The following is a 23,577-nucleotide window of genomic DNA, read 5'->3' on the forward strand; positions in this document are numbered from 1 at the left end:
TCTAGAACCTCTCTCTAGCCCCACAACCCCCCGAAAAACATATGGAACCTCCATATCACGAGGTGGAAGCTCCGGAGTGCTCGACGGCTCCGAGAAGAATAGCTTTTCTGCTGGGGAACGCTGCTCCAAGCAAATCCCGGTTTTCTATAAAACCCGCTGTAAGTGAGCTACGCCTACACTATTTTTAATATATCGTTTATTTAATTATAGTAACGTTATTAGGAACTTATAATAAGTACTCTGGATATTATTATGAGTTATATAAGTATTGTTTAACGCTTATACAATAGTAACAATAGCTAGACTATTAATTAGTCTCGGCGAATAATATACTAAACTCCAGTGGTAATAATACTAGGTTTCGTCGAATTAAATTATTTTTAAGAAGCGAAGCGCTGTCTGAATTCGGATTCATCATCTTTTCAAGTGAGTGCATGGTCCCTTTCATCTTACACATAGATATGAAGTATTTTATATAAATTACGTGCTATGTGTGCATATTATCTGGATACTTGTTGTCTACGATGGATGAATGATCTTATACATGTTTTAAATGATTTAAATATATATTTATTTTATATCTACAAATATGTTGGGATAAAACATGGGTAGATGAAATAGTTGGTGTGTGATGAAATAAAATGATGAGAGATAGGTGATGATAGGAAGGTGATGATGAATCGGTGATAAAGGATGAAAGATACTATAACCTTGTCCGACAATTTGGAGATGTAGTCATCTACTGGAGTATAGATGGCGACCACGGACTATTCTAGACAACCCGTGGAAACACCAACAGACTTATAACCTGTAGGTGATGAATTACGAGTCTAGGTGATGTTGTGACTATATATTCATGTGATGATATTCTAACCCTTACTATGGATTACGAGTTCAGGCGACGTTGTAACTACGTATGCATGCCTTAGGAACGAACATATAAGGAAATGTGAGGTAAAAAGATGAGAGGTAAATATGATATATGAGATGACCCTTAAGATAACTCTTTAAGGAATATCAAAGAAGATAACGGGGATGGGTAATCAGGTTGATTGTTTGATGTTTAAATATAATAATTATATTATTGTGGGTTGAAAACCCTATGTACTCATCAGGTTTCCCAACCTAACCCACTCCAGCTTATTTGTATCACAGGTGTTGATACGAAGCTACTTTGCACTGAGAGATTTAAAAGAGATGTAGATCACTAGTGTAAATTAATGTAAGTTCTGTTTATGCTTATGTTTCTGTATTCACGATGACATCCCAAATGTTTTAAATGAATAAAAATACATTTCTTCGAAAATGCTTTGATAACGTATTTATCATGTTTTTCTGGGAACAAATTCCGCAACATTTTTATTAAAAGAAGTACTCTGATTTTTATAAAGCATAAACAAAATCGGTCTTTTCTAGCTGTGAAAATGGGGATGTCACACTTTTCGTCACACCTTTTCTTTCCCATATCTTCTTATTCTCTTTAAAAACCTAATACATCTAAATTCTCATAGGTCTCTTATGATTATCCCCTATATTTCCAATAGGCACACATTCAAAACAACCACCAACATCGATTTTCTGACAACAACCATGTAGATTTGAAAACCACCAAAGACGACAACATCTTCCTCGGACCAGCACCTCATGTCGGACCAACAACAAAGTCATCTTCCACAACAAACCCTATCTCGCTACTGCCTTTGGTTCTTTACATCTCAGACGTTTCGTCATTCACATAAGTTAAGATACATTTGTCGTTCACATGATTTCAGATCTTTGACTAACTACAGATCTGGTAAGCTCACTTTCGTCAAACAACAACGTCGCCATCTTCCTTAGTCTCGACGCCCCTATGTTCTATTTTTCTTGAAACCATCGTTGCATCATGACCTCCCTCTTTACATATCTATAACACCCAAACGAATGTAGGATTTGATGATAGTGTTGTTCGCTTGAACTCCGACAAAGGGTTTGTTGAGGAAGATGGAGGCGGTGTTCTGATTCTCTGGCGGCGCCATGAAGATTGTGTATTCTTGGATTTTGAGTGTTGCAACATGCATGGTTTTGGGGATTTGAAAGTGGAATCCTCTTCGTCGGTGGTGGTGGTGGCGGCGAAGGAGATGGGTTTTGTGAAGCAAATGGATTGTGTGGAGAAAGAGGGGGTAGGGTGGGGTTAATTGGTTTTCTTCTTTGTTTTCTATTTATATAGTAAAAAAACTAATAAAATTAATGAATAAATAAATAAGTAAAAAATAAGTGCAAAATCGTCTTTGTAAAAAGGTTCAAAGAAAATTGAACCAAACTCACAATAAAATGAATAGTTTGAACCTCCGGTGCAAATCCAAACCTTTTTATAACAAAATGACAATTTTCAGCTAACCACATGGACCATTTATGCAGTTTTGTCTTATAAAAAAATACTTATGCAACAAATTCCATAAACAAGCAAAATGACATAAAATATGAAATTTCAACGGATACAAGAAAACATAACTATAAATGGATGTCCATTATTTATTTACAACCAATAATTATTTCGATATATGTTAACAATTAAAGGAACATGTTAAGAATTAAATAGAAGTAGGGCATCCTTTTACTAATTTACACAATAAAGTAGCACATTAATTAGTTTCAATTAGTTTCACGTTGACACGAGATAAAAAAACAACATTATTAAACAAATGAGTTAGCAATGTTGGCTTATTATTCATTAGGCATTAGTGTATGATGACACATTCTATCTTTATCACCAAATAAATTTGTCCTTCATTTAAAAATTACAGACTCATGAGAAAAAAAAATGAAAGAAGAAAAGAAAAGTAAAAAGGAAGACAGGCGCTCTGTAGATTATAATTCATTATCGTTCAAAGCAGACAAGCCCTTTTCATTTATCTAAGAATCTTTTTACAGAAAATGAATTTCAAGGACAAAGTTTATCAATTTCCTCATATGTACGGTGAATAAGAACAACAAATGAACAAAACGCAATTCTTTAAGGTAAATGATGTTGCTAAATTAATCAGAAATTACTTTGTCGTTATAAACCAAAACCCCAATCACTGGTTTCAAGATCTCTGATTTCGTGATGCACCATAATAAAACAAAACCAAAGTTTGAAATTAGGGAAGAAAATAAACAATTTTAGGTACATGAATAGATTACAGATTTGTGGAAAAATTTACATTTTATCCACATCATTTTCATAAAGTAGTGAAACTTAAGTAGGCACTATATGATGTTGAACATAAGATAATTAAAACACACTTTGATACCACATGTTGACATAATCAGGATCCGATTCACGAATAGTTTCATTAAGAGTGAAAGGTACATATTTGGAAGTATAACCTTTGATGATGATGATGCCATATAGTGATTATTTTCTACCCGTAACTGTGTCTTCTGATTTATGATGGAAAGAGTTGACGCCTTTGACACACATGATCATGGTGTACATCAGTTACACCTTATGGAAAATTGTTTTGAAACCACACAAATATAGATCTTCATGTTATGGACAACTGTCATATCCATCATCCTACAAACATTTTAGTTCAGGGACCAAATATGTCATTATGAAAAACATTTGGTACATAATACAAATGTACCCAACATGTAGTAAGTATTAAAAAATAGTACTAAGTCCACAATAATGTGTTATTTTTCAACAAATATGACATTTTTTTTGAGGGTGATTGACTAATTTGAACAATGAAAGACATAACTAATGATAAGGAAGAACAAAATAAAATGAAATAATGCCAATGAAGATGGAAGCTTGTCTCAATCCATGTCCAAACCATGTGGTTTTTATAGGGCTCGATTTGATGGTGTTGTTGCCAAGGGGTTCCAGAAGCAACCCACGGTCGAGGAACATGTTTTTGGTGTTTAAAATTTGTTAGATAAGCCGGTTAATTCATCTTCCCATTCACCCACGTCCGGACATACTCAAAAGGGTTTAAATCATTGAGTGAGAACATAGTGGATAATTAAATATTCTTTATTTAAATGCTTGTGTGATCGAGATTAAGGGCAAGAGGAATAAACACATGAAGTTGTGTAGAAAGCATAATTGTGGGGATTCGAGAAACATGCATGGTACATTCAGATCTTGTGAAAGTAACGAGTATTTTTCGGAAACTTCCAGTTTGATTATGTGGCTAGTAGTGCAAGGGGTATACTGGGGGATCACTATGCATTTGGGATCCTTCGGTGGTTGTAACGAATATAGTTACTTATAAGGAACACCTTATTATTGTTGAGGAGGGTGGGTGTTTCATAAGTTAATATGCTGGATGATCAATTTGTACGATCCGCAGGGTGGAAGGGGAAATAACTTAGTTTGGGAGCTCATCCAGATTTTCACGAATCAACAACAACGATATTTTATTATTGTTGGAGACTTAAATGCGGTCATAGACCCATCTAATAGTGTAGGTTTGTTTTTCTCTAATTCATTTTAATGATTTCATTCATAATGTGTGGTCACTTGATGTTCCTATGAGTGGCTATAATTTTACCCAGATTTGTGCTAACACTGAAAACCGAAAAGCTGAGCGGATTGGATAGATTTTTAGTTTTCGAAAATTTTGTATATTTTACCGCTTGTATGTCAATGGCATTGGAGATATCAATTCAAATCATAGACCTATTCTTTTCAAACACTTGGTGGTAGTGGAGATTACATGCCCATTCCTTTCAAGTCGTATAATTCTTGGATGGGATGTGATGATTTTGATAATGTTGTTATAAATATTTAGGAATCATCCCTTATGGGATGTGATGATCTTGATAATGTTGTTATAAATACTTGGAATCATCCCTTAGATTCGATTAACACAAGCTAACATGTGTTATTCAAATAAAAGTTAAAGAATATTATAAAATTTTGAAAAAAACAAATAGAAGGACACAGATAATGAAAAGAACATGTTAAGACTTTTTGAGATTGATCAAGGAAGTGTAACTCCAAAAGTCACGGGGGATCGTTTGAATATTTTGAAAAAATATGATTATGATACATTGGAAACTTTAGATGTGATTCATAAAGTTAAGATTTAAGGGACATTCAAAAGGGATGAAAACACAAAGTACGTTCACGGTATACTTGATAGAAGACAAATGCAATTTGTTATTCGTGGGATAAAAATAGTTGGTGATTAGCTTGATTATCGAAAAATTGGTGAGAAGAAATTTTACTTTTACTTTTTAGTAATAAATTAAATTTGCTACGTTCGAAGGTGGGAGGGTTCAAAACCGTAGCACATGTTGTAAAACTCTAGCTTCAGAGCAAGATGATTGTTGGGAAGTTTCATGCACAATTGAGGAAATTAAAAATGTTGATTGGTGGTGTGGAGGGGATAAGACTCCACATCCAGATGGGTTTTTTTTCTTTAAGTTTGTAGAAAGATACTGGGATTTACTGAAAAAATATATTTTTGATGGTTCATTCTTCGGCTAATATTCCACATGGTTGTAATAGTTCGTTCACAACTCTAATTCCAAAGGTAGGGAGCTCAATAATAGTTCTAGATTATCGACCAATTTATTTGATTGGGTTACAATATAAATTCAGTGCTAAGTTGTTGGCTAATCGATGATTTGAGATGAAACCTTTCAAAGGTAAAAGTTGATGAAGAGGGACGTTTAAAATACATTGTTACGCTTGCTTTTCAGCAAATATAAGTGTTGTGCCTTTTGGGTGTTGGTGTTACCTGAGACTCAAGTTTATTTCACAATTAGAATACCAGTAGAGTTTTTTTTTCCGATAAGTGGAACTTAAAGTACAAGTCCTGTACCTATTTAATCTCCTCCTGTCATATCTTATAGTTATAACTATATGGCCTTAGGGCTATAAATTAGGTAAAGTAATTAAAGACCTCTGTTGTGAAATGAAGTCTGAATTGGGTAACACTAATATGAGACGAAAAGCAATGTTTGGGGAACAAGTTATGAGTAAGAGGATCAATTCTTATGATAACGTAAGCACTTAAGATTATCCCTATCGTTTATTAAAGAACAAGATATAGCTAGAGAGAATGAGAGGAGAACATGGATTATAGCACCTTATGTCCCTTCAAATGAAAAATAAACATCAGAAATGGAGACTCACCTCTTGATATCCACTACTTGAAATCAATGGCTTAAGTGGTGGTGTGATGATGTTAGAACATGGATTATAGCACCTTATGTCCCTTCAAATGAAAAATAAACATCAGAAATGGAAAAAAAATGACTATTGAGTTTTGATTGTTGAATATGGATTTTTCATTTTCATCCGTTGACTAAATTTGAATATAATGTTACTAGGATATGGATGATGTGTGTAAGCGTATTAATATTTTTAATCTAAATACATCTGTTCAGGTTTAGATCATTAAAAGTCATCCCATAAATGTTAGAATCGAATCGGAAGTGATTGTAAGATGTTAGGAGGTGAAGATAGTGTGATACCACCAATGACAAATAGCAAGCCGATGAGAAGAGCGGGACATGTTGGTTGAAAAAGCGGATAGTATCTTTGAAAGGAACAGTGAAGACTTACGGGAAGCATAATGTAAGGTTGAATGTTACCTGGGAAGCACAGGACGACGTAACGAAGAAACGAAACGGTTGCCCGGAAAATAATTTATGTCTGGTTTTTAAACGAATAAGAAATTAATGTGTTAGATTATAAAATTATATGGTTTCAAGTTATATTATGTGATTTTTATCAGCAAAACAAGTTAAAAGGGTTATATGTTGATTAAAAACACATCTATATATTTTGATATATAGAAGGGATTTTAACAAGTTGGAGTTATCTGATTAGTTTGAGTTTGTCCATTAGTTATTGTGTTTGGTTATAAATTTAGTTAATAGCTAGATATGTGATAGTATAAAACTAAATGGAGAGTAGGTATATACATGAGTGGAAGGAGTCATTTGTAACTGATCAGTAATTATGAACATCACAACAAGAAGTGAAGTTGTTTTGTTTGTTGGCATTGAGTGAATTTAAACTACAGAAAAAGCAATGCAATCATAAACACATATGCATATGCAGTAGTAGAGTGTAAGTTTGATTTGAATATATATATAGAGAAAGTAAAGAAGTAAAAGAATAATACTCCATTGAAGTTTGTTTTTGTTAGGAAGGAGGGAGATGGCAGTGAAAGTGTGAGTTATGCATCCGAATTCCCACATCGGGTGAATGAAGGAAGCAGGCAAGAGGGAGGCGAGTACAAAAGGGGAAGCCCACAGCAGTAAGAAGCATACCTTTCTCGGCCTTTTGGCTAAGATCAAGTGTAGTATCTGTTCTTATCAGTTTAATATCTGATATGTGGGCCATCGGCCCACTCGATATTAATCTTATTTTTTATGGGGGAAGGCCCGTTACAGTAGCTTGCTGCTGGGGTTCTTCATGCGTCGCCTTGGTCTTACACTACAGCCAAGGCCCGGCGCACCCCTCCAATACTCAGTTCAACTTTTAGACTCAATCCAGCAGAAACTAGTTACTAGTTAACAGAGTGCCAGAAAGATGAAACCCACTCCCCTAATTTCAACCATGTGGGAACACTCACTACAAGATAGATTTATAAAATCGTCTTGGGAATTCTTGACACACCAATGTGGGAACACTCAGAAACTAACTAAAATTTTCTTTTTAACTAACAGTTAAACCAACTTACTGTAATTGAACTTCTGCTCATGTCAAACAAAACTATCTACAACGAAATGGTTTCTTTCTAGTCCAACTTATTATGAATCTGTATAACTACATCCTGCTACCCCACACTTTGGATTGCCTGGCGCAATGCTCAGGTCAATGTTCATAGATTTGACTTAACTTTTAGACTTTAAAAGGCTTAAAGATTTCAAAGTCTTTGCTGTCTCATGTGAACCCACTCCCATATATAATTTCCACCATGGACCTGGCTTTTTATGGATTTCTTTCATGTTACAAATACGGTAACTAACAAGAGACTCAAAAACCAGTTGCTTTTAATGATATATATTTTTCTTCCGGAGATGAAACAAAACAAGGTTTATTATCACTCTGACAAACAAAAAATGTTTGAAGTAAAAATTGGGTGTCCATCTGAGTCGGACTAGTCGGCAATATAGGCCTGAAGAGCCAAGACTTGTAATCCTTCCACTGTCAGAAGCGAGGGGTTGTCGCAGCTCTGTGAAGCCAGCCTAACGCATTGCCCCCTTCTCTAGGTTCCAAGAGACCCAAAGCCTTCGCTCAAGCCACTTGAACCAACTCTCGACTTGGAACGGGCAAGTCAAGTTACACACCACCAGACCCAACCAAACTGGACCAAATCATAATCCAACCCACTTTGATACCCCCACTTGGGTTACAGGCAAACGTTACCAGGCCCGGTGATGAACCCTCTACAAGATGGATCTATAAATTCGTCTTGGAATCCTTCAAACACCAATGTGGGAACACTCACTGATATATACATAAACAAACTACATTTTCTTTTTTCTATATCAACAATTCCACCAACATATTGTAATTGGACTTCTCCTCATGTTAAACAAAACTATCTACGACGTTAACGACATTGAGGGATTTTTGTTCTTCGAAACCATCACATGTTTTTTTTTTCTTCGGTCCAGCTTATCATCAACTTGTATGATTATCCTGGTACCCCACAAGCTTTGGATCCCAGTGGGTCGGAAAGACAATTAATGTGAAGATATGACGGCAACGTCCCTCTTACTTCTGAAAGCTTCAGGGGATGTTGTCTATGTTGTCCCACCAACGCCAAATAGAAGCTTCATCTCGCAATGCCAATACCACCTTGTTAAATTTTGTAAATCGATAAAACTTTGACACGTACAGATACAATGTGGGGTATCCGATAATTCTCATAAATGGGGCCACTACATCACAAGATATTTTTATACGATTGATATAACTCCGACACATAGAGGTACACACCATCACCGCTTCAATTCCTCTGAATGGGAAACGATGAAGGTCATTAAACCACCAACGATAGACCCTCACCCACGAAAATCGTAGCATTTATCTTTGTATTAATTGAATCATTATTTGGATTTCATAGTGTCACACGCCCGTCATGCGATTTACTTTTTATGTAACAGAACTTGGTGTTTCCGTAATTCAAAATGATCATACTTCACACATCATAATAATACATAATATGATACAACTAACTGAGTATTCAATTTATGTAGATCAAAACACAATACTCGGTAAACATGAAGCCTAAAATCTCATGGACTACAACATACCCGATGGAACATTTATGGACCGATCGGCCGAAAATGTATAAGCAATGAGCATGTTTAACACCAAACCCTAATGTCTACCTTATGGTCCTTGGTAGGCGCAATAGGTTTACGGTACAAAGGAATAAAAAACGCACCATTGACATGATGAATTGTGTAGAAATTTCTTTTTAAACGATGCCTTTTTTTTAGATTTTTCTTCGATAATTATGGGCATGTATCGACATATCAAAACAAACCCTACTTAACAGCCTATGACCATTACCGTATTACAAATGGATTATTCGAAATGGATTTTTGAAAAACTACATTATAAGGACATCCGTCTATAATGACTTATTTGTGTTAGTGTGACAATCCGAAGTTTGCTCCATCGCCGTAACCCGTTTCCGTCCATAAAATTTATCTTTTTTGAATTGTTTCCGTTTAAGCTTTTAAATTAAGTCATTATTTTTGAGACTTCTATTATGACTTAATTGGTATCCAAACACGTTAGAAACTCGTGAAAACATCCCAAATTATTATTTAGAAAATTATTAGTTACGACCACGTTGAGTTACGGCAAATTAATGGGGTACGACCAAAAGCTCCGTTTAACGTCGGTTTCGGGTAGAATTTCTGCGGGCCATAAACTCAACACCTATATAACGGATTGAGTGACATCATTTTGAGGCTTTTTCTCTCTCTTAAAACACTTTCTCTCACTACTCTCTCTCTCTAAAAACTCGAGTTTGATCCAAAAACCCCCCCTTTCAAGCTTCAATTTGGTAAGTAATATATCCTAGCTTGTTATTAAGCTTTCTTATCATGAAAATCTATGTTTGAATCACCCAAAACACTCAAGAACATGTGTTTAAGGTTTAAGAACCCTTCCAAAACCGTGAACACCCCTAAAGAGGGTTTTGAAGCCCCAAGACCCCTCCTAATCACTTCTAGTGCTTAGTTAAGACCTTTGGACTTGCATGCATGAGCTTAGGACCCCAAAATCGTACCAAATAATGTATGGACATGAGTTTACGTCCCAAGAACATGCTTGGACCGTAAACCCTCATTCATGGACCATAAACACCTTTTTAAGGTGTTATATTGCCCTTAAACACCTCCATAAGCTTCCATGAGCTTCCATGAGTGCATACAACCTTATAATCCTTCAAGAAATGCACCAAATTATACAAAAATGGGACAAAATTGAGTTTACGGCCAAAGAACATTCTTGGACCGTAAACACTTCATCTTAGACCTTAAACTCATCCAATGGGTGTTAAAGTGCCCTTAACACCTTGTATGGCTTAGAAATGGGTCTAGAACTTAGTATGCTTAACTTTCAACCACTAAAACCCATGAATCATGGACAAACATGAGTTTACAGTTGTAAACTCCTGTGTTTAAGGTAGTAAACTCCCAAGAACATCTTCATAGACCGTAAACTACTTTTCCAAGGTCAATTCAAGTCCCAATCACTTCCTAAGCCATGGAATCAACCCTATAACCTTCCTTTGTGCATTGTAATTAACCTAGGACCATCAAAACACATTAAGAATTGGTACATAAGAGTTTACGGCCGTAAACTCATAGTTTACTGCCGTAAACTCCTCAAATGGTCCTTAAAATGCCCAATTTACCTTCCAATGCCGCAAAACCAAGTCTAGCATCACCCCTAAAGTGTTTTAAGGCCATTTAGCAACCAAGAACACCCCCACCATGAGTTTACGGCCGTAAACTCATGGTGAGTGGGTCATTTGGACCGTAAACTCCTAAAGGGTTTACTCTTGAAGAGTAAACTCCATATCCAAGCCATACTCGTCCATAGATATGTGTTGGGTTCGTTATCCGAGCAGGAACTTTATTTGTTTTGGTCCAGTTGTTGGTTGCCAAGATAGTTCCATATGACCTTGTAGTGTTAGGGATGCTAGGAGGGTAGAAGCTAAGGTTGAGGGTTGTGAGGAATCCAGGTTTGTGATTGTATGGAATATATGTAATGAAAAGACACATGTACCATTGAGTTACAATCAATCCATCATGTATTTATAGGGGCACTGAAATTAAAGGACTTATAAATCATAAAATATGCATGTTACATTTCTTCGTAAGCAATTTCATGAATATAGGACTGTTTATGTTGAATATATCGTTTCTTATGACATAATTCACAATAATTTATTGTTGGGCTTGCTGGTATGTTCATTTGAATTTAAGACCTACACACAATTTATTTCTCAATTACATGAGCTTTCCATTCCTTTTTAAAGCTATTCAAGTATCTTAATTAAATATACGGAAAGAAGAGAATAATGTGATCTAATGGGATTAAAAATGATTAAAACATTTCAGTATAACCTATTATTAACACCAAAATAATAGCCTAGATATAAAGACTCCTTATTCAACCGTTACTTTCGCTTTGGCTATACCAACAATTAAATATTATGGGGTCCAAAAATTATACTTCGCTACATAAATATTGCAATAACCTTTGGGCATAAATACAATATTTTTGCATGTTATGCTTAAAATTCATTCTATGAATCGCTATCCAATTAGCTCTTGGGTTCCTTGAATAACAACTCAAACAATTGCTTAATATGGTGTTGAATCAACTACAATGTAAAGCTTAAGCAACCTTTCTTTCGTCCAACCACTTAAACATTACATCAAAGTTACCACTAATCATTTATAAATTTAAAATTAAAGGTTTATCCATTTTTATAGATACTGAGCTAGTTTGATAAACACTTATAAAATCATAATTATAATATCATATGCCAATTAAATTATCTAGTTCCTGAAAAGTATGATTAAAAACCATACAATTTTAAACCCTTATATATGGTAAGCTAGACTTAAAATAATAAGATATTAGTTTATGATCACACCATATTGTCCATAAATAATAGCAAAAAAATAGTAATTAATGGCTATTAGGAAAACACCAAAAAAAAAAAAAAAAAAAAAAAAAACAAAAACAAAAACAAAAAAAAAATCTTATGCGTGTCATATGACGGTGCCAGATTTTTTTAACATGCCAAATTACTTTTTTCATGTTGAAAAAAAAAATACTACACCAAATGCTCCATTTTTCAAATTTATCTTTTCCAAATTAATATATATATATATATATATATATATATATATATATATATATATATATATAGAGAGAGAGAGAGAGAGAGAGAGAGAGAGACACACACACACACACATTTTTTTTTATGTGTTAGGTCAATAATATTGTTAATCGATGACATATATATTACAAGTTGCATCATAATAATAACAAGAGAAAATTGCAAGAATGATATGTATGGTTAGCTGAAAATTGGCACTGTAGTCTAAAAAAGATTAGGACTAGGACTAGAAGTCCAAACTTTTTATTTTGTTGTATGTTTGGTCCAACTTGTTTTGAATTTTTTTACAATGATGATTTTACCCTTTCATTTTTTCAATCTTTTTAATTTATTTAAATTTGTATTAAAGAAAACCCATCTTAGGCCTCTCTTTATCTCTCACACAAACACATACACATGGGAATCACCACCAACCCCTAGACAATTCTACAAACATCCTCCCCTTCACCAATAACAAAGATGATCGTACCTCATATTCCGGTTTAATTCCTCCACATGAGTTAATATTCATGAAATTAATGATTTCCAGCACAAATAGCCATATGTAACCCCCATAATACATTAATGTCCATGCTTAGAATCCCACTTATTCAAGAAAGCAAGAACATGGAGAAATCACATCTATTTCATGTGATTCCTTCACTCTTAAATTGATTTCACTTGTATGTAAAGGAACAAGATGCAAACAATTACACAAACACCCTTCCCCTTCTCGATCTCTTTTTGTAACGCTCGTAGATCCGGGCTAGTCAATTTAGAGATTATAGTGGCCGAAAACGTCTTTTCGACAAAAGATTATTTAGAATAATTAATCTTTGACAAGTTTTAGAATACGTCTCAAAGGCTCCGTACATATAAAGAACGCCGAAATTCGAGTTATAACGAAGAAGTTATGGTCCGTCGAAGTTTTACGGCAAAACCGGCACGACACCGGGAGACGTAAATAGTGAATTTACGATGGACGAATTTTTAGCCTTAGAAATATAAAGAAAAGTTTTAGTATACGTTAAACCAAGAACATATAAAAAAATAACGCCCAAATCTGACTTCGTATGAGGAACTTATGAATTTTCTAAGATTTGACTTAGCAGCGCGCAGCCCGAAACTCGAATTTTAGATCGAGCGGTTTTTGGCCTATGCGACCTAAATGAGAATTGAAGTTCTCATTAGTAGGAACTCCACGGTAAAAAGACAGACGAAAACAGAGTCCGTATGTAGAAGTTATGAATTTTACGCGGACATTTAACAGTATAATCTCCTCGTACTATTAAATTTAAGATCGGTCGAGAATTAGCCAATGGAGTCAAAATGAAAGTTGTAGATCTTATTTTTATGTATGCGTGGATATAAAGCATGTCAAAAATGGAGCTCGTATGTGAAAGTTACAGATTTTAGAAGTCGGGAAGTGTGGTGTGCGAAAATGGGTGATGTGGCACAATCTTGGCCATTGCTATCTCCCAAGTCTTGTCACTAGATGGTGACATGTAACACCAAGTTCAACCATTTTCACCCTATAAATAGAACCTCTCCCACCCTCATTTTCTTCACACATTTCCCATTCTTTCTTCTCTTTACTCTCTCTCTCTCTAGAACCTCTCTCTAGCCCCACAACCCCCCGAAAAACATATGGAACCTCCATATCACGAGGTGGAAGCTTTGGATTGCTCGACGGCTCCGAGAAGAATAGCTTTTCGGCTCGGGAATGCTGCTCCAAGCAAATCCCGGTTTTCTATAAAACCCGCTGTAAGTGAGCTACGCCTACACTGCTTTTAATATATCGTTTATTTAATTATAGTAACGTTATTAGGAACTTATAATAAGTACTCTGGATATTATTATGAGTTATATAAGTATTGTTTAACGCTTATACAATAGTAACAATAGCTAGACTATTAATTAGTCTCGGCGAATAATATACTAAACTCCAGTGGTAATAATACTAGGTTTCGTCGAATTAAATTATTTTTAAGAAGCGAAGCGCTGTCTGAATTCGGATTCATCATCTTTTCAAGTGAGTGCATGGTCCCTTTCATCTTACACATAGATATGAAGTATTTTATATAAATTACGTGCTATGTGTGCATATTATCTGAATACTTGTTGTCTATGATGGATGAATGATCTTATACATGTTTTAAATGATTTAAATATATATTTATTTTATATCTACAAATATGTTGGGATAAAACATGGGTAGATGAAATAGTTGGTGTGTGATGAAATAAAATGATGAGAGATAGGTGATGATAGGAAGGTGTAGATGAATCGGTGATAAAGGATGAAAGATACTATAACCTTGTCCGACAATTTGGAGATGTAGTCATCTACTGGAGTATAGATGGCGACCACGAACTATTCTAGACAACCCGTGGAAACACTAGCAGACTTATAACCTGTAGGTGATGAATTACGAGTCTAGGTGATGTTGTGACTATATATTCATGTGATGATATTCTAACCCTTACTATGGATTACGAGTTCAGGCGACGTTGTAACTACGTATGCATGCCTTAGGAACGAACATATAAGGAAATGTGAGGTAAAAAGATGAGAGGTAAATATGATATATGAGATGACCCTTAAGATAACTCTTTAAGGAATATCAAAGAAGATAACGGGGATGGGTAATCGGGTTGATTGTTTGATGTTTAAATATAATAATTATATTATTGTGGGTTGAAAACCCTATGTACTCATCAGGTTTCCCAACCTAACCCACTCCAGCTTATTTGTATCACAGGTGTCAATACGAAGCTACTTTGCACTGAGAGATTTAAAAGAGATGTAGATCACTAGTGTAAATGAATTTATGTTCTATTTATGCTTATGTTTCTGTATTCACGATGACATCCCAAATGTTTTAAATGAATAAAAATACATTTCTTCGAAAATGCTTTGATAACGTATTTATCATGTTTTTCTAGGAACAAATTCCGCAACATTTTTATTAAAATAAGTACTCTGATTTTTATAAAGCATAAACAAAATCGGTCTTTTCTGGCTGTGAAAATGGGGATGTCACACTTTTCGTCACACCTTTTCTTTCCCATGTCTTCTTATTCTCTTTAAAAACCTAATACATCTAAATTCTCGTAGGTCTCTTATGATTATCCCCTATATTTCCAATCGACACACATTCAAAACAACCACCAACATCGATTTTCCGACAACAACCATGTAGATTTGAAAACCACCAAAGACGACAACATCTTCCTCGGACCAACACCTCGTGTCGGACCAACAACACAATCATCTTCCATAGCAAACCCTATCTCGCTACTGCCTTTGTTTCTTTACATCTCAGACGTTTCGTCATTCACATAAGTTAAGATACATTTGACGTTCACATGATTTCAGATCTTTGTTTAAATTTAGATCCGGTAAGCTCACTTTCGTCAAACAACGGCATCGCCATCTTCCTTAGTCTCGACGCCCTTATGTTCTATTTTTCATGAAACGATCGTTGCATCATGACCTCCCTCTTTACATATCTATAACACCCAAAACGAATGTATGATTTTCTGATAGTGTTGTTCGCTTGAACTCCGACAAAGGGTTTGTTGAGGAAGATGGAGGTGGTGTTCTGATTCTCTGGCGGCGTCATGAAGATTGTGTATTCTTGGATTTTGAGGGTTGCAACATGCATGGTTTTGGGGATTTGAAAGTGGAATCCTCTTCGCTGGTGGTGGTGGTGGCGCCGAAGGATATGGTTTTGTGAAGCAAATGAATTGTGTGGCGAGAGAGGGGGTAGGGTGGGGTTAATTGGTTTTCTTCTTTGTTTTCTATTTATATAGTTAAAAAAACTAATAAAATTAATAAATAAATAAATAAGTAAAAAAAAAATAAGAGCAAAATCGTCATTGTAAAAAGGTTCAAAGAAAATTGGACCAAACTCGCAATAAAATGAAAAGTTTGAACCTCTAGTGCAAATCCAAACCTTTTTATACCAAAATAACAATTTTCAGCTAACCACATGGACCATTTATGCAGTTTTGTCTTATAAAAAAAATACTTATGCAACAAATTCCATAAACAAGCAAAATGACATAATATATGAAGATTTCAACGGATACAAGAAAACATAATTATAAATGGATGTCCATTATTTATTTACAACCAATAATTATTTCGACATATGTTAACAATTAAAGGAATATGTTAAGAATTAAATAGAAGTAGGGCATCCTTTTACTAATTTACACAATAAAGTAGCACATTAATTAGTTTCAATTAGTTTCAAGTTGACACGAGATAAAAAAACAACATTATTAAACAAACGAGTTAGCAATGTTGGCTTATTATTCATTAGGCATTAGTGTATGATGACACATTCTTTCTTTATCACCAAATAAATTTGTCCTTCATTTAAAAATTACACATATTCATGAGAAAAAAAATGAAAGAAGAAAAGAAAAGGAAAAAGGAAGACAGGCGCTCTGTAGATTACAATTCATTATCGTTCAAAGCATACAATCCCTTTTCATTTATCTAAGAATCTTTTTACAGAAAATGAATTTCAAGGACATAAGTTTATCAATTTTCTCATATGTACAGTGAATAAGAGAACAACAAATGAACAAAACACAATTCTTTAAGGTAAATGATGTTGCTAATTTAATCAGAAATTACTTTGTCGTTATAAACCAAAACCCTAATCAATGGTTTCAAGATCTCTGATTTCGTGATGCATCATAATAAAACAAAACCAAAGTTTGAAATTAGGGAGGAAAATAAACAATCTTAGGTACATGAATAGATTACAGATTTCTGAAAAAATTTACATTTTATCCACAACATTTTCATAAAGTAGTGAAACTTAAGTAGGCACTATATGATGTTGAACTTAAGATAATTAAAACACACTTTGATTCCACATGTTAACATAATCAGGATCCGATTCACGAATAGTTTCATTAAGAGTGAAAGGCACATATTTGGAAGTATAACCTTTGATGAGGATGATGCCATATAGTGATTATTTTCTACCCGGAACTATGTCTTCTGATTTATGATGGAAATAGTTGAGGCCTTTGACACACATGATCATGGTGTACATCAGTTACACCTTATGGAAAATTGTTTTGAAACCACACAAATATAGATCTTCACATTATGGACAACTGTCATATCCATCATCCTACAAACATTTTAGTTCAGGGACCAGATATGTCATTATGAAAAACATTATGGTACATAATACAAATGTACCCAACATGTAGTAAGTATTAAAAAATAGTACTAATTCCACAATAATGTGTTATTTTTCAAAAAATATGACATTTGTTTTGAGGGTGATTGACTAATACGAACAATGAAAGACTTAACTAATGATAAGGAAGAACAAAATAAAATGAAATAATGCCAATGAAGATGGAAGCTTGTCTCAATCCATGTCCAAACCATGTGGTTTTTATAGGGCTCGATTTGATGGTGTTGTTGCCAAGGGGTTCCAGAAGCAACCCACGGTCGAGGAACATGTTTTTGGTGTTTAAAATTTGTTAGATAAGCCGGTTAATTCATCTTCCCATTCACCCACGTCCGGACATACTCAAAAGGGTTTAAATCATTGAGTGAGAACATAGTGGATAATTAAATATTCTTTATTTAAATGCTTGTGTGATCGAGATTAAGGGCAAGAGGAATAAACACATGAAGTTGTGTAGAAAGCATAATTGTGGGGATTCGAGAAACATGCATGGTACATTCAGATCTTGTGAAAGTAACGAGTATTTTTCGGAAACTTCCAGTTTGATTATGTGGCTAGTAGTGCAAGGGGTATACTGGGGGATCACTATGCATTTGGGATCCTTCGGTGGTTGTAACGAATATAGTTACTTATAAGGAACACCTTATTATTGTTGAGGAGGGTGGGTGTTTCATAAGTTAATATGCTGGATGATCAATTTGTACGATCCGCAGGGTGGAAGGGGAAATAACTTAGTTTGGGAGCTCATCCAGATTTTCACGAATCAACAACAACAATATTTTATTATTGTTGGAGACTTAAATGCGGTCATAGACCCATCTAATAGTGTAGGTTTGTTTTTCTCTAATTCATTTTAATGATTTCATTCATAATGTGTGGTCACTTGATGTTCCTATGAGTGGCTATAATTTTACCCAGATTTGTGCTAACACTGAAAACCGAAAAGCTGAGCGGATTGGATAGATTTTTAGTTTTCGAAAATTTTGTATATTTTACCGCTTGTATGTCAATGGCATTGGAGATATCAATTCAAATCATAGACCTATTCTTTTCAAACACTTGGTGGTAGTGGAGATTACATGCCCATTCCTTTCAAGTCGTATAATTCTTGGATGGGATGTGATGATTTTGATAATGTTGTTATAAATATTTAGGAATCATCCCTTATGGGATGTGATGATCTTGATAATGTTGTTATAAATACTTGGAATCATCCCTTAGATTCGATTAACACAAGCTAACATGTGTTATTCAAATAAAAGTTAAAGAATATTATAAAATTTTGAAAAAAACAAATAGAAGGACACAGATAATGAAAAGAACATGTTAAGACTTTTTGAGATTGATCAAGGAAGTGTAACTCCAAAAGTCACGGGGGATCGTTTGAATATTTTGAAAAAATATGATTATGATACATTGGAAACTTTAGATGTGATTCATAAAGTTAAGATTTAAGGGACATTCAAAAGGGATGAAAACACAAAGTACGTTCACGGTATACTTGATAGAAGACAAATGCAATTTGTTATTCGTGGGATAAAAATAGTTGGTGATTAGCTTGATTATCGAAAAATTGGTGAGAAGAAATTTTACTTTTACTTTTTAGTAATAAATTAAATTTGCTACGTTCGAAGGTGGGAGGGTTCAAAACCGTAGCACATGTTGTAAAACTCTAGCTTCAGAGCAAGATGATTGTTGGGAAGTTTCATGCACAATTGAGGAAATTAAAAATGTTGATTGGTGGTGTGGAGGGGATAAGACTCCACATCCAGATGGGTTTTTTTTCTTTAAGTTTGTAGAAAGATACTGGGAGATACTGAAAAAATATATTTTTGATGGTTCATTCTTCGGCTAATATTCCACATGGTTGTAATAGTTCGTTCACAACTCTAATTCCAAAGGTAGGGAGCTCAATAATAGTTCTAGATTATCGACCAATTTATTTGATTGGGTTACAATATAAATTCAGTGCTAAGTTGTTGGCTAATCGATGATTTGAGATGAAACCTTTCAAAGGTAAAAGTTGATGAAGAGGGACGTTTAAAATACATTGTTACGCTTGCTTTTCAGCAAATATAAGTGTTGTGCCTTTTGGGTGTTGGTGTTACCTGAGACTCAAGTTTATTTCACAATTAGAATACCAGTAGAGTTTTTTTTTCCGATAAGTGGAACTTAAAGTACAAGTCCTGTACCTATTTAATCTCCTCCTGTCATATCTTATAGTTATAACTATATGGCCTTAGGGCTATAAATTAGGTAAAGTAATTAAAGACCTCTGTTGTGAAATGAAGTCTGAATTGGGTAACACTAATATGAGACGAAAAGCAATGTTTGGGGAACAAGTTATGAGTAAGAGGATCAATTCTTATGATAACGTAAGCACTTAAGATTATCCCTATCGTTTATTAAAGAACAAGATATAGCTAGAGAGAATGAGAGGAGAACATGGATTATAGCACCTTATGTCCCTTCAAATGAAAAATAAACATCAGAAATGGAGACTCACCTCTTGATATCCACTACTTGAAATCAATGGCTTAAGTGGTGGTGTGATGATGTTAGAACATGGATTATAGCACCTTATGTCCCTTCAAATGAAAAATAAACATCAGAAATGGAAAAAAAATGACTATTGAGTTTTGATTGTTGAATATGGATTTTTCATTTTCATCCGTTGACTAAATTTGAATATACTGTTACTAGGATATGGATGATGTGTGTAAGCATATTAATATTTTTAATCTAAATACATCTGTTCAGGTTTAGATCATTAAAAGTCATCCCATAAATGTTAGAATCGAATCGGAAGTGATTGTAAGATGTTAGGAGGTGAAGATAGTGTGATACCACCAATGACAAATAGCAAGCCGATGAGAAGAGCGGGACATGTTGGTTGAAAAAGCGGATAGTATCTTTGAAAGGAACAGTGAAGACTTACGGGAAGCATAATGTAAGGTTGAATGTTACCTGGGAAGCACAGGACGACGTAACGAAGAAACGAAACGGTTGCCCGGAAAATAATTTATGTCTGGTTTTTAAACGAATAAGAAATTAATGTGTTAGATTATAAAATTATATGGTTTCAAGTTATATTATGTGATTTTTATCAGCAAAACAAGTTAAAAGGGTTATATGTTGATTAAAAACACATCTATATATTTTGATATATAGAAGGGATTTTAACAAGTTGGAGTTATCTGATTAGTTTGAGTTTGTCCATTAGTTATTGTGTTTGGTTATAAATTTAGTTAATAGCTAGATATGTGATAGTATAAAACTAAATGGAGAGTAGGTATATACATGAGTGGAAGGAGTCATTTGTAACTGATCAGTAATTATGAACATCACAACAAGAAGTGAAGTTGTTTTGTTTGTTGGCATTGAGTGAATTTAAACTACAGAAAAAGCAATGCAATCATAAACACATATGCATATGCAGTAGTAGAGTGTAAGTTTGATTTGAATATATATATAGAGAAAGTAAAGAAGTAAAAGAATAATACTCCATTGAAGTTTGTTTTTGTTAGGAAGGAGGGAGATGGCAGTGAAAGTGTGAGTTATGCATCCGAATTCCCACATCGGGTGAATGAAGGAAGCAGGCAAGAGGGAGGCGAGTACAAAAGGGGAAGCCCACAGCAGTAAGAAGCATACCTTTCTCGGCCTTTTGGCTAAGATCAAGTGTAGTATCTGTTCTTATCAGTTTAATATCTGATATGTGGGCCATCGGCCCACTCGATATTAATCTTATTTTTTATGGGGGAAGGCCCGTTACAGTAGCTTGCTGCTGGGGTTCTTCATGCGTCGCCTTGGTCTTACACTACAGCCAAGGCCCGGCGCACCCCTCCAATACTCAGTTCAACTTTTAGACTCAATCCAGCAGAAACTAGTTACTAGTTAACAGAGTGCCAGAAAGATGAAACCCACTCCCCTAATTTCAACCATGTGGGAACACTCACTACAAGATAGATTTATAAAATCGTCTTGGGAATTCTTGACACACCAATGTGGGAACACTCAGAAACTAACTAAAATTTTCTTTTTAACTAACAGTTAAACCAACTTACTGTAATTGAACTTCTGCTCATGTCAAACAAAACTATCTACAACGAAATGGTTTCTTTCTAGTCCAACTTATTATGAATCTGTATAACTACATCCTGCTACCCCACACTTTGGATTGCCTGGCGCAATGCTCAGGTCAATGTTCATAGATTTGACTTAACTTTTAGACTTTAAAAGGCTTAAAGATTTCAAAGTCTTTGCTGTCTCATGTGAACCCACTCCCATATATAATTTCCACCATGGACCTGGCTTTTTATGGATTTCTTTCATGTTACAAATACGGTAACTAACAAGAGACTCAAAAACCAGTTGCTTTTAATGATATATATTTTTCTTCCGGAGATGAAACAAAACAAGGTTTATTATCACTCTGACAAACAAAAAATGTTTGAAGTAAAAATTGGGTGTCCATCTGAGTCGGACTAGTCGGCAATATAGGCCTGAAGAGCCAAGACTTGTAATCCTTCCACTGTCAGAAGCGAGGGGTTGTCGCAGCTCTGTGAAGCCAGCCTAACGCATTGCCCCCTTCTCTAGGTTCCAAGAGACCCAAAGCCTTCGCTCAAGCCACTTGAACCAACTCTCGACTTGGAACGGGCAAGTCAAGTTACACACCACCAGACCCAACCAAACTGGACCAAATCATAATCCAACCCACTTTGATACCCCCACTTGGGTTACAGGCAAACGTTACCAGGCCCGGTGATGAACCCTCTACAAGATGGATCTATAAATTCGTCTTGGAATCCTTCAAACACCAATGTGGGAACACTCACTGATATATACATAAACAAACTACATTTTCTTTTTTCTATATCAACAATTCCACCAACATATTGTAATTGGACTTCTCCTCATGTTAAACAAAACTATCTACGACGTTAACGACATTGAGGGATTTTTGTTCTTCGAAACTATCACATGTTTTTTTTTCTTCGGTCCAGCTTATCATCAACTTGTATGATTATCCTGGTACCCCACAAGCTTTGGATCCCAATGGGTCGGAAAGACAATTAATGTGAAGATATGACGGCAACGTCCCTCTTACTTCTGAAAGCTTCATGGGATGTTGTCTATGTTGTCCCACCAACGCCAAATAGAAGCTTCATCTCGCAATGCCAATACCACCTTGTTAAATTTTGTAAATCGATAAAACTTTGACACGTACAGATACAATGTGGGGTATCCGATAATTCTCATAAATGGGGCCACTACATCACAAGATATTTTTATACGATTGATATAACTCCGACACATAGAGGTACACACCATCACCGCTTCAATTCCTCTGAATGGGAAACGATGAAGGTCATTAAACCACCAACGATAGACCCTCACCCACGAAAATCGTAGCATTTATCTTTGTATTAATTGAATCATTATTTGGATTTCATAGTGTCACACGCCCGTCATGCGATTTACTTTTTATGTAACAGAACTTGGTGTTTCCGTAATTCAAAATGATCATACTTCACACATCATAATAATACATAATATGATACAACTAACTGAGTATTCAATTTATGTAGATCAAAACACAATACTCGGTAAACATGAAGCCTAAAATCTCATGGACTACAACATACCCGATGGAACATTTATGGACCGATCGGCCGAAAATGTATAAGCAATGAGCATGTTTAACACCAAACCCTAATGTCTACCTTATGGTCCTTGGTAGGCGCAATAGGTTTACGGTACAAAGGAATAAAAAACGCACCATTGACATGATGAATTGTGTAGAAATTTCTTTTTAAACGATGCCTTTTTTTTAGATTTTTCTTCGATAATTATGGGCATGTATCGACATATCAAAACAAACCCTACTTAACAGCCTATGACCATTACCGTATTACAAATGGATTATTCGAAATGGATTTTTGAAAAACTACATTATAAGGACATCCGTCTATAATGACTTATTTGTGTTAGTGTGAC

At 34.9% G+C, this 23,577-nt stretch overlaps 2 non-coding genes across 2 annotated transcripts; both read left to right on the forward strand.

The window, feature by feature from the left end:
• The first annotated feature begins 7,256 nt into the window (after positions 1-7,256).
• On the forward strand, positions 7,257-7,453 carry LOC128126463 (U2 spliceosomal RNA). The gene has a single exon (XR_008224460.1). It is a non-coding gene; the product is annotated as a U2 spliceosomal RNA (small nuclear RNA).
• A 13,774-nt stretch (positions 7,454-21,227) lies between these two features.
• Positions 21,228-21,424, forward strand: LOC128126464 (U2 spliceosomal RNA). The gene has a single exon (XR_008224461.1). It is a non-coding gene; the product is annotated as a U2 spliceosomal RNA (small nuclear RNA).
• Positions 21,425-23,577: the final 2,153 nt, after the last annotated feature.

Source organism: Lactuca sativa, chromosome 5, assembly GCF_002870075.4.
Source record: "Lactuca sativa cultivar Salinas chromosome 5, Lsat_Salinas_v11, whole genome shotgun sequence".
In the NCBI taxonomy this organism is placed as follows: domain Eukaryota; kingdom Viridiplantae; phylum Streptophyta; class Magnoliopsida; order Asterales; family Asteraceae; genus Lactuca; species Lactuca sativa.